The sequence below is a fragment of the Anas acuta genome, chromosome 1 (genome assembly GCF_963932015.1).
Source record: "Anas acuta chromosome 1, bAnaAcu1.1, whole genome shotgun sequence".
NCBI classification, from domain to species: domain Eukaryota; kingdom Metazoa; phylum Chordata; class Aves; order Anseriformes; family Anatidae; genus Anas; species Anas acuta.
The window spans coordinates 6281626-6293641 of record NC_088979.1 but is presented as its reverse complement, the minus strand read 5'-3'; the positions used below and the strand labels follow the sequence as shown (position 1 = coordinate 6293641).

General features: G+C 46.1%; 2 protein-coding genes across 7 annotated transcripts in view; one reads left to right on the top strand and one right to left on the bottom strand.

Moving 5' to 3' along the window:
• SYTL2 (synaptotagmin like 2) overlaps positions 1 to 8354 on the bottom strand; it is a 56477-nt gene extending 48123 nt beyond the window's left edge. Inside the window, exon 1 of one of the 5 annotated variants that reach the window (XM_068657980.1) lies at positions 8200 to 8354. The gene's annotated coding sequence lies outside the window, so the exon portion shown is untranslated. Of the gene's footprint in view, positions 1 to 7971; positions 8130 to 8160 lie in introns of those variants that run through there. The other 4 variants (XM_068657905.1, XM_068658149.1, XM_068658229.1 and 1 more) reach the window with 4 other exon arrangements.
• The window catches only part of CCDC83 (coiled-coil domain containing 83), a 45608-nt gene that overhangs the window by 13695 nt on the left and 19897 nt on the right, over positions 1 to 12016 (top strand). Inside the window, exon 1 of one of the 2 annotated variants that reach the window (XM_068660055.1) lies at positions 11444 to 11535. The exons of the other annotated variant lie outside the window; for it this stretch is intronic. The gene's annotated coding sequence lies outside the window, so the exon portion shown is untranslated. Of the gene's footprint in view, positions 1 to 11443; positions 11536 to 12016 lie in introns of those variants that run through there. 2 annotated transcript variants of the gene reach the window in all.

The window sequence follows — 12016 nt, the reverse complement described above, 5'->3', positions numbered from 1 at the left end:
CCCACAACACTAGGAGAAACAAGAGCTTTGCAGGACTGGCTGCCATCACCCTGGGGAGTAACATCAGGCAGTAATGGGAAAGAGTTTTTTACTTTAAGGAAAAAAAAAAAAATCACACTTTCCTGAACAACTTTATTCTCCACTAACTTTTATCCAACACAGTCACAAGTAATGCAGCACCATCCTGGGTTCAGGGAGTATAATTTCTCTAAATACATGATGCAAATCCCTTGGAAGGAGAACAACTCATTAAGCTAAACGCCAGCGCTGGCACAAGCACAAGTAGTTTAAGACAGTCATGAAGATACTTGTGCAGGAGGTCAGAACACTACAGAGTTAACTTTGGGTAACGGAGGAAGAAAACCTTCTAACTTTTAAAAGGGACTTAAGTTTTCATTCAAGACTTTAAAACATGGTTGGCTCTACTGGAATAAGCCTGAACTTCAGCACGCAGGAGGAGGCCTGTTGCCATTTTCATTCTTGAGGGGGCAGAAGAGAAGAGATCTCCCAGTCAGATATGCATATCTGCAGCCAATCCAACTGCTCTTTCAGGAGGTGCTATCGGAGTGTTTAAGATGATAACAGCCACATGTACAACATAGATCAGATTTCCAGCAGACCCAGAGATTAACTTAAAGGGCTGTGTTTGCCAACATGTATGTTTAGTCAGTGGGAGGCAGGGAGGCTTTTATCTAGCTGGTTGTGAAGCAGGTGGTGGCAGTGGTATGGGGAGCTTTGCAGAAATAGGGAGTATCTGCAATAAAAAATTGCCCTTACAAACACAGAAATGATTTATTTTACTCCAATAATAAACCTACATGCTCCCCTGTAGGATACTCATTACTATACAGTTAAGGGACTTATCTGCAGTTATAGTACCAGGCAACTACTCAAAATAGCACAACAGGAAGCCAAAAAAAGGACACAGCACAAACCTTGCTCACACCTTACCCTCGCTCACCAGTATCAAGATGACTCCAGTTGGTTTTAACCTGCAAACTAGCTGCAACCCTGAAGTATTCTCTCCGATGGCCTTATAATAATTATATAATAATTTTCCAGAACATTTAGCATTACTCATTGCTGGGTTTATAGCAAATACAACTGGAGTAATGCAAGCACTTGAGAGAAGCTCCACTTTTCTCCAGTAATACCTGCATTGGTGGTCCACGCTGCTCTGCCTGTGATTTACTTTTTTGGGGGTAAGATGTCAAGGCCACCATTGCGTTGATATTACACGGGCAATTGTTCTGGTTTACGTAAAATTTACTCCGAACAAAAGAGCAAAGCATTAACAACATGAATTAAAAAAAGCTAACAACTGAAAATTGGAAGAGGAAAGAACAATTTGTTTTGGTTGTGGCCTAATCCCTTTATTAAGGCATGGCAGCTTGCCACTTCTTTTCATAGGGCTCGGATATTGGCAGCAGTGCCTAGGAAAGAGAATCTCTCTACCTACCACGGCATACAGTCATTAGGCCAGTGGTTTCAAAAAGATGTGGTCTCTGGAACAGGAGGTTCATAAGTTAAAGAGGAACCCAAGAGAAACACACCTAAATTGTTCTTTTCCCTGTGACCATAGTTCAGCAGATTAACCAGAGATGCCAAGCCGTTCACTGTAAACTGTCAAAGTTATAAAACTACGCAAAGAACTTGAGTTCTTTACTGAGCAGCTTCAGAATTACAGGTATTCCTGCAAGCTAACATCCACAACCTCAGTATCTCTCATTATATATTGAGGTTCTCCAATTCTGGTTGTATTTCCTTACATGTTATACCATTGACACTGGCATAATATATTGTTTGAACTAATAATTCCTTTGTAAGGCACTGTGTTGTGTGTTTATCTAGCTTTATGTGCAGAAGGATGTTGTGAGAAACAGTACCAAAAGCTCTGCTGAAATCCAGAAGGATTACATCAGCAGTCTTCCCTTAGTCAGCTAGGTGAGTAACTCTGTCATAAAAAGCAATTAAGTTCATTAAGCAGGACTTTCCCCTTGAGAACCCATGCTGGCTCTGACCAACAACTGCGTTGTCTTTCAGGTGTTTTTCAACAACCCCCAAAATAATCTCCATAATTTTACCAGGCAGTGATGTGAGACTGACAGGCCTGTAACTACCCAGGTCTTCTTTCTTGCCCTTATTGAGAAATGGGACAAGGTTTGACAGCTTCCAGTTGACTGAGATTTCTCCAGATTCCCCAAAACCTTGAAAAATAATTGAGAGGGGTCTCGTGACAGCATCAGCCAGCTCTCTGAGCACCCTGGGAGGAATCTGATGGGGCTCCATAGACTTATCTGTGTCCAGCTGGAGCAGCAAATCCTGCACAAGTTCAGAGTCAGCTGGAAAGTTATTCTCACACTCAGTTGTCCAACTTGGGGCTCTGGGGGTCCCAGGGCCCACCATCAGTGCTGAAAAGAGGTAAAGAAGGGATTAAACGTCTCTGCTTTGTCTATGTCCCTGATTGTGAGGTGACCAACCTCACCAAGTAACAGAATGATGTTATTATGGGACCTCATGGGTCAGTATCTGTTGCAGCTCAGCGAGCAGGGGCTCTTTGCCTACCCTCACTCCTCATTCAAGTCGAGTTTACCAGCTGTGGAAGTCCATAGTTGCACAAGGACTGTGACCATCACTGATGCACTGATTTTTCTCCACTATGTTTCTAAAACCAGGAACTTCAGGCTGCCTCTTTTATGCATCACAGAATTGCTCTAAAGTGCTCTCAGCTGCTAAGGTCACCAGTGGTGTAGCACATCTCCTGTTCAGGAGGACACACCATAGAGCCTTGTGGTACAGCTGGAACACAAAGCTGCCAAATCATGAGGGCAACTTTTTCACCATCTTTGCCTGCCCCAAGGCAGGCTACTGACCTCACAGCTTCACCAGCGCAGCTCTGCCAGTAGCCCAGCTCAAGCCTGAGATCACGCAGAACTCTGCAACAGATGCTCTGCTCTCAGACACCATTAACCATATAAAGAAGCAGCTGCAGAAGGCCAAGTCAGCCCTGACTCACCCAAAACTCCCCATTTCATTTGTCACTCTAGCCCCCCTACTTTTCAGGCACCAGCCTTGTTACTGTAGCTACGGCTTGGTTTAATTGATGACTACTGTGTGCGAACAGCCAGCAAACAAACCAAGCCCTTTGGCTGTCCTTCTCAGGAGCTGGCGGACTAACCACAAACCTCGGACACTGCTCAGGCACATTTCTAAGCTTAAAATTACCTACCTAACAACTGATGTAATCTGAAGGCTACTGAGAAAGCTTGCGTCAGTTAATCCAGTCCCCGCTGGAAGACACACACGTGCCTAAAAACAGGCTTTTACACAGAATCCAGTTACCAGGAGAAATCAGGTGCCAGCAGAAAAAGACTGGTCTTTAGGAGTCCTGCAGCCATAGAAGCAAAAAGCGAGCTAAGGCAAGAGGTGGCAGAGAAGAAACATGTTAGAGACATTTTCAGATAAGATAGAAATGTAATTGATTAAAGAAAAGTTAGCCTACAGTCCGCAAACTGTGTACAGCCAGAATCAGGTCTCACCCCAATCACAAAAAATAACTCAAGCTTTGCAATGAAATTTTTAATAGAAGCACAGAATGGTTTGAGTGGAATAAATCTTAAAGATCATCTAGTTCCAACCTCCCTGTCACAGGTACAGATACCTTCCACTAGGGTGGAAGATTACTGGGTTTTTGCCAGTTGTTTTTGCATAGATGCATAAAAAAGCTTGCTGTAGATCCCTGTTAAGAGGAAAAAAGTCACTCATCAGCCAGCTAGAACATCATCGTGCACTGGAAATCAGCATAACATAAATATTCCACTTGCTCCCTCAATCCTTCTGGCTAAGGATTTGAAACCAGCCAGCAGCATTGTCAGCCCTCCTTAATAGAGATATTAAATTGCCGGAATAACAGGAAGTCTATCAGCCATGAAAGCTTCACTCATAAGACAGCCCAGCCCGGCAGTGCAAACAATCACGTGCAAAACCCTGTCTTTTCCCGAGCTGGTACGAGTTTCACAGAGTGCCTGCAGGCAGCCCCAAACTGAGCACTCAGGAGGATGGCTCTGGGCAGCTGGCACTGCGATACGAGAAGCCTGGAAGGGCAGAGCAGGAGCTGAACTGCTCAAGTTGCTGCACATGGGAGGTGAGGAGCAGTGAAGAGCTTCTGCAGCAGCCTGCCATAGCACTGGATGGGGAACAATGTCAAACTGCACCGCCTGAATGGGATTTGTCACAGAAAGGCTGCTGAACAGCACATGGATGGGAAAGAGGGAGACAAAGGCTGTCATGGAAACCGTTTCACAGGTAGAGTTAGAAAAATCCAGGGTTTAGTTTTTGAGTATAAAGCCTGTCCCTGAACAACAGGATTCAGTTTTGCAGGAGTGGCTCATTCTTGAAGAGGAGAGCAATGCAAGGCATGAACTTTCTCCTGCCCAATGCCTACAGCACACTCCCAAGAAGCCCAAAACCCAAATCCAAGAGGATTCAAACTCACATCCCCTTGTTTAGGAAGATATGACAGTCTATGATTTCCTTTACTTCACTTTTAACCCTCCCTGGGGCTGCACTACTGAGGATTAAGCTGAATGATTACTGAAGTTCTGTTGCAACCTTGCGAGCAGGAACAAGCACCCAAGTCTATTTCCCTGCAGTTGGGCCACCACGTCACAGACTGAGCTGTCCCTCCTGACTGCCATCCTCACGCTGCCAGCCCTGCCCCGTTCTGCTGGGAGATTCATTTCTAATCCAGGTCTCTCCACCTCCAGAGAAGTCCTCTATTCACTACGAAACAAGAAAAGCATAATGACATTTCCACTGACAAATTATTACATGCTACAAAAAAAAAAAAACAACCAACAAAACCCCAAACAGCAAAACCCACAGCAGAGAAAATGGGATGAGTATTCCTAGGTGGAGCACAGGCAACCTGCAAATTCAGCAAAGACCATGGCAAATTTGTGTGGGCAGGAGCACAATAGAGGGCCAAGGGCTCACTGATTCAGGTTGTTTGTTAGGTTTCTGCCTATGACTTCAACACACACCTTTTGCTTAAGGAGCCCAAAGTGCAATCACACACCTTTCCGGACCTCACCCTTAATTCTTCATAACTGATGTCCCATTTTTAATGCTATTTCTGAAGGACATAAATTGTTTAAACTTGATAGATAAGAAAAGCATGGGGGGGGAAGTTTTAAGATTTAAAAAGCTGATTGTTTCAGCCATTTCTAACACAGAAACCTTCAAATATTCTGATCTGCTTCTGGAGCTCCAGTTACACAGCTGAGATTACATTGACTAACTGTAGTTCCCCCAGCCTGCACAGGAGTAAGTCACCGACAGCTTATCAGTCAGAATCAGGCTGTTGGTAACACTGGGCAATTCCACGTTGAGTTTATCGATATTCAGTTTGGTCCTTTCACAGAACAAAAGCACCTGGTAGCAAGTCTAGAGCATTGTTCTTCTGGCTACTCTGCAAATCTCCTTTGTTCTTACTTTTATTTATATACATAAATGCACACAGACAGAGAAGTAGAAATGTAAGATTTCCTTGAGTGGGGGAGAGAAAAGAAGAAAAATTTTCTTTGTAGTATAAGTCTTAAAAAGTATAAGGAATACAGCAAGGTGGAAGAAGCCTTGCTCCCCCCAAAGTTGTGCATATATGGTATATATGCACAGAACACCAAGCAGAATTTAATTCAAAATTAGTCTGGTATTTCCCAGATAAAAGGCCATAAAATAAGAAGGGATGAAAAAGGAGTTTCATTTCCCCCTCACCACTCTCTCCCCGTTGTCACTCTGCAATAAGCAGTCAGGTTACGTGTGGCCCAGCAGCTTTACACCATGAGGTAAGAATCTAGCACAGCCAGTTGCTGTACCCAAGTGAATTTGAATGACTCCCAACCACAAGAACGAAGCATGAATAAGTCTGTTGAAATGAGCTGTCAGTCATTTCATGCCCCCAAAAGCTAAAGAACTAGAGGCTGCTCAAACAGCAAATGCCACAGCATTGGTTTGACATACAGGAAAGCATAAGTGTTTGAGCACTGGGAGACAAAACAATTTAAGGAACCTCCTTAAATTGACTTTTAGCAACCTAAATCTAACTTTAAATACGAAGAACTGCTGGACTTGGAGCACCAGAAAATTACCTTCTCCTTTTAACATTTTTTTAATTTAAGTCAGTCATATTGAATTAAGAGCACTTACTGTACAGAGAAAAATTCTTTACAATGGTGCAAAACAAGTCGCTACTGAATGAACTAAAGACTGACTTCCGCAGGCAGAACCCTCTTTTAATTAAAGAAAAATACAATTAAACATTTTTCCTGCTGAGTGACTAAGACTTACTTTTCAGTTTCCCTGCAAATAACGTTTTATTGGTAGGATTTTGTCTGATGTTTCTCATCACCGTTGGCAAAGCAGATACCTTTCTGTCACGAGCACACTATGATAGTATAGAAAACAAGCAACTCCTTGGACTTCTCCCACTGGTTAGCTTCCTGGTTAATCTTTCTTTCTAGATGTAACAGCTAATACCTGTCTTTCTGTGAAAGCATCAGAGGGTTCCTCCAAGTGCTAAACTGGAGCAGTTCTTCCACCTGGGAATCCAGCAAGTGCTGCCTGCAGAATAAGAGCTTATTCCAGAAAATGTAACTGTTCATGGTCCCTACCTAGTACTTCAGCAAAGAGACAAATTCACGTTCCTGTCATTCATCTTTGAAGGAAAAGGAGTGTCATTTATTTTGGTCTTCATCAGCGTTGGTAAATAATGATGATCTGTTTCACTGAATTTTAAAAGCCTGACAGCGAAACCGATGCTACATTATTCTGGGCTGCAAGAGGAAGTAAGTTTCCTTCACATGGGACTGGTCCAATGCCAGGTTTGGAAAATTCCAAGACATGCTTTGTAGCCAAAGCAGAGGCCTGATGCACCCATAAAGAAGAAGCAGACTAAGCAAGATGCCTTAGCGTTGCCTTGCTTTAAACCCAAACATAAGCACATTAAAACATGGTAATGGGTAACATCATACATGCATCTTATAACACTGTAACACCACTAGCAGTATTTTATAACACAGGTATGCATAAATATACAAAAGCACATAACTGCCAACAGAGGAACAGGGACTTGGGATATATTTGCCCAAGAAGTGCACAGGAAAATATGTTCAAATAGAATTTGCAAGATAAGAGCAAAGGATGTAGAGCAAGCAGGAAAGATGTGTGGTGAGAGCAAAACAGACCTGCAGAACAGAGAGGAGATAGGTCTGATAGAACCAGAACAAGCCTGCAAAATGAATAAGATGCCAGCAAAATCAAGGTAAGCCCTACTTCCCAAAATAATATGAACTATGTCAAAAGCAGATGAGCTCACACCCTTTTCTTCCAGGGAGGAAGCAAGGTGCGTAAGACATTAAGCAAAAAAGATGGTAATTAATGAAAATCACAAAATTCTCACTTTGATTCCAGCGCCTCCTGTCAAAGAGCTCTCAAGCACCTTACATTGACCTCAGCAACTAAAACCATCGAGACCTGTAATTACCAGCTTTAAATACAGGGCAACAGTTCCAGAGCGCTGGATATTCATCACTTCACAGTTTTAAATCTCCTCTCCTTACAGCTCTGAGAAAGCTCAGAAATAATCACAAGGGTATTTGACGATCTGCCCCCAGATTTACGCGACCTTCATCCTGCTGCGATGATCCTATAAAAGAGATCCATAACCAAGATCCTTCTACTCACAGAACCGAGTGCCTCAGATTTTAGGGCCAGGTCAATCCCTGCAAGTCCCTCTAGAGAGGGACAAGATGCAATGAACTGTTTCAAAGGGAAAGAGTTTATTATTTCCACAGAGGCCACTAGCATCCCTCCAGGAGGACCTGAGAGCCCTCTCTGAGCGAAGAAAGCCCTCTATTTAGGAAAGCGGGCTCCTACAGAGCTAGGTCCGGGGAAGTTGGCACAGTTACTCACCGCCCACGGCCACAAGGAGGTCTCAGCACACAGGGACAAGGTTTCCCTTCTCCACACCGGCCCTCAGCCACAACCCTCGCCACCCAAACCCCTCAGGCAAAGCTCTGACTCCGGACCCCACCGGGCGCCCACAAAATCCCTCCGGGCAGCCCCAACGGGGCACCCCAGCGCCTTTTTCCCGTAGTTTACCCCAAGCTCTCCGGTTAGGAGCTGCCCGGTTTCCCTCACCCCTGCCAGCAGCTGCTTTCCCCGCTTGTCTGAGGTGAGGGAGGCGGCGGCGAGAGGCGAGGCAGCCCCGGCCGGCAGCCGCCGCGCCAATGGCGGCGCCGAGTCCCCTCAGAGCAGGGCGGCTCCGCCGGCTCCGGCCCGCCCTCACGGGGCTGGGCTCGGCTTTGGGGCACCTGTGGGCACCGCAAGGGCGGCTGGAGGAAGCGGGGAGGGTGTCAGGGCTGTGGGGAGACCGTCACGGGTGTGGGGAGGGTGTTCTGGGTGCGGGGACTGCTCCGGGTGCGGGAGGTGGGAGGGAGTTTTGGGAGTGGGTTTGAGAGGGCACTGCTGAGGGTTGTGGCTCTGCAGCTGGAAAGAGGGTATTTCTCATCGAGTCCACACAAATCACATCGAGTTTGGCTCGACTGGCTGCCTGGAGGGAAAATGATCTGCATTTCACTTTATCTGGTAGTGGGTAAGCTGAGAGGCGACAAGATACGCCTGTTTGCAGTAGATATATGCAGCGATAATGAAGGTTTCAGTCATCTGTTTGTCCAGGAAGCCGCTCTAAGTGGTTTTCTGTTTAATTGGTGGCACAAAATACACACGCCACCATTTGGTAGGATGATCCAGCAGGACTTTTCCTCTGAACTGAGCCTTGTTTGGCTATCGAAGTGCCAAGATGAAGCTGGAGTCCCTCTGGGATCAGGCCGACAGCACCAACTCCCTGTCTTTCAGACAGCCCTCGAGGTGCTGCTTTTGCCTTACATACGATCTTCCCAAGCCATTTGTTTTATATTTTTAATCCTGTTTGGGGACACCTGGAAAATGTCAGTCCCTGGAGTGCTGAAAGTAGAGCCTGCACTGCCAAGCCTGCAAGGTTGCTCAGGGTGTGCTCTGGCCATGCTCACAGGACCCCACTTTTCAATGACTTCCCTCTTGCGGCCACAGTTTGCATCGATTCACTCCCCAAATCCTCCGTAATCAACATTGTGTTCCTAGTCATCATAAAGCCTTGAATTTCACCTGCTACTCTAAATTAGGTATGGTGAAATAATTTAATGCTTATTAGAAAAAAAAAAAAAAAAGGCAGCATTTTTATCACAAGTCAGTAAATTACATGTATTTTCAATTTCAGCTGTTTTATGTGGGGCTTCCTGTCAACAAAAAATAGGGAATAGAGCATGCTTTATGCATTATCTGATAATACCCTGGATTTTAAATGGGGCTTCCTTTCAGTTCACATGGATCAGAGTGAACTGGAGACCTTGTGAAAGCTTAAAACTCAGTTACTCCCTCTAATAATCTCCATTCAAGTGCCTCTTAACCACACACCCTGTTTATTTAGATAAATGCAGTGTACTAAGCTGCATTTATTCAAACCCACGCTGAACTCCAGCTCTGCACACATCGAGAAACACAGCTTGGTACATTCACTAGAAGTGGGGGCCCTTTTGACATTCTCGGTACGTGTAATGCATTTGTCTATTGTGTTGAATATCTTTTTTTACCCCTCTGATCGCCGTCCCAAAGTGGGAAGAGGAAGGCAGTGGCGAGTCTGAGCCTTTTCAGAGCAGACACACTTGTTTCAGCCTGCAGCTGTGAGTACGCCTGGCCCCTGCCGGATGGAGCTGGAACTGATGGGTCTGGTGCACCCAGCATCCCAAGCAATCCCCCTTTAATCAAAAGGTTTTGACACAGGGTTCACGGAAAACCATAAATCAATGGGATTATATATGCATGGGCTGTCCCAGCTCAGGCCAGTTGCATGTTTATATGTTTTCAATAAAGAGAAAACAGAAAATACCTGAATGACATGTGAGGCCCCTCAGACTGATTCCTCAGTAACCTAAAATGTTAAGAGCCTGCAACCAGTACACAGCCTTTCCCCACAGTTTTTCTGCCCTGGGGTAGTAGATCTGAAAAGTCTGCTTTTTGTATAAATGTTGAGTGGCTGTTTTTCATGTGAATTGAGCCTGAGCACTCTCAAGGTGGCAGTGAGAAGATGAAAACTAGTGCTGGAATGACATGCTCTACCAACGCTCCTTTCAATCTTAGCCAGACTTATTCTCAGCACAAAGAAAAGATATACGCATGCTTTTGATTGCAGTATAATACAAAGTGTTATGACCTCTTTAGGGAAAAACAACAACAAAACTGCGGGTATTTTTGTGCCTTGATGTTCCTATCAGATTCAGAAAGTGGATCGTTCTTCTGTTACCCCCTTCAATTCAACAAATCTTTTTCTCTAGCCATTTTCCAAAGCAGAAAGGAAGGTATCTCCTCTGAATGAAACATAAAGAAGTGCTGTGGTGTGGTTACAGAACAGCAGGTATTAGTTGAAGAGCCATAACATCCAGTGAAGCAAAGCATCTAACTGATAGAGCTTTCCTTCCTCCAGCTTCATCCAGAGAGAATCTGTCTCCTTTGCACACTCAGCTGCTAAAAAGTGAACTAATGTGAATCACACCTAACTCGGGTCATAAAATCCTAGAATCTTTAAGGTTGGAAAAGATCTCTGAGATCATCTTACCTCTGTCATCTTACTGACAGAAGGCATTGCTTTACATCTTTAAAAGCAAAGTCTTCAAAAACTTTTTTAAAACCTTAAAAAAAAAATCCTTTAAAATGTAACAATAAAATGTACACACTAAGTGTAAACTGTGAAAGGAAACAGGTAGTGTGGGTAAATTGACTGTATATGGTGCTCTCTGTGGTAAGAGATTGGCTTGATAATCATGATCATAAAATAGATGTCTTTAGCAATCAAGTGCATACAGCTAGGGCCTTAAAGTTTTGCTGTTCTTTTGCTCTGAGATGAAACAAGCACAAGGCTTGCTGCCATGAACGAGGGTGTCTTTGAACTGGAGCTGTGATGCAGCATCGCTCTGAAATGCCCAGTCCAGCTGATGATGGGACGCTTCATGTGCTGCTTGATTTCTAGGAGCTGAGAAGGAGGCTTTCCTCAGGGACTGAAGACAAACTTCTTTTCCCTCCCAACACTTTCATTCCCCTGTTTTCAGCCCTGGTGCTTATTTCTAGCATCCACGCTGGCTTCTTAACCATGCCTCCCCCATCCACCGCCCTCCCTCAGCTCCAGGGGGGACGGCCAGGGGGACCATCCCCGATGGCGGGGTAGGGGCAGGAGAACGGCTGCCCTCCACTTTCAAGCCCTGAAGAAGCCCCTACAAGCCATCCTGCCCCGGGACGAGCCAGGAGAGCTTTCCTCCTGTCAGGATTTTGGCCGCTTTCTTTCCCCGCGTGCCCGCTCCCCGCCAGGGGACGCCGCCGCTCCTCAGAACTCCCTCATGACGCGGGGGCCTCCGTTGTCCCAGCAACCGCCGGTGGCGCCGCGGGGTAGGCGCTGCCCGACCGCCGCCGGGTTTGGGGACACCGGGGGGCTTGGAGGGGACTTTGGGGACCGGCAGCCGTCCGAAAAGGTGGCTGAGGCGTTGTGTGGGTGCCGCCGAGCCCCTAGGGCTGAGCGGGTGCCGGGGCTGGGGGAGCGGTGGTGGTTTGCACAGCCCCGCGGGGCGGCCCCGGGCCGTGAGGGGGTTTTGGGGTGAGGGGGGTGTGAGGGAAGGGGCTGAGGGCGCTGGGATGGTTTTGAGGGGCCGGGGAGGGGATTGTGGTAGTTGGTGGTGGGGTCTGCTGGGAACGCAGCTGTTTGGGGTAGAATCCTAGAGTCATAAAGGTTGGAAAAGCCCTCCCAGATCATCTGGCCCCACCACCCCCTACCACCAATGTCACCCACTAAACCATATCCCCAAGCTCCATATCCAACCTCTCCTTGACCACCCCCAGGGACGGTGACCCCACCCCCTCCCAATGCCTAACC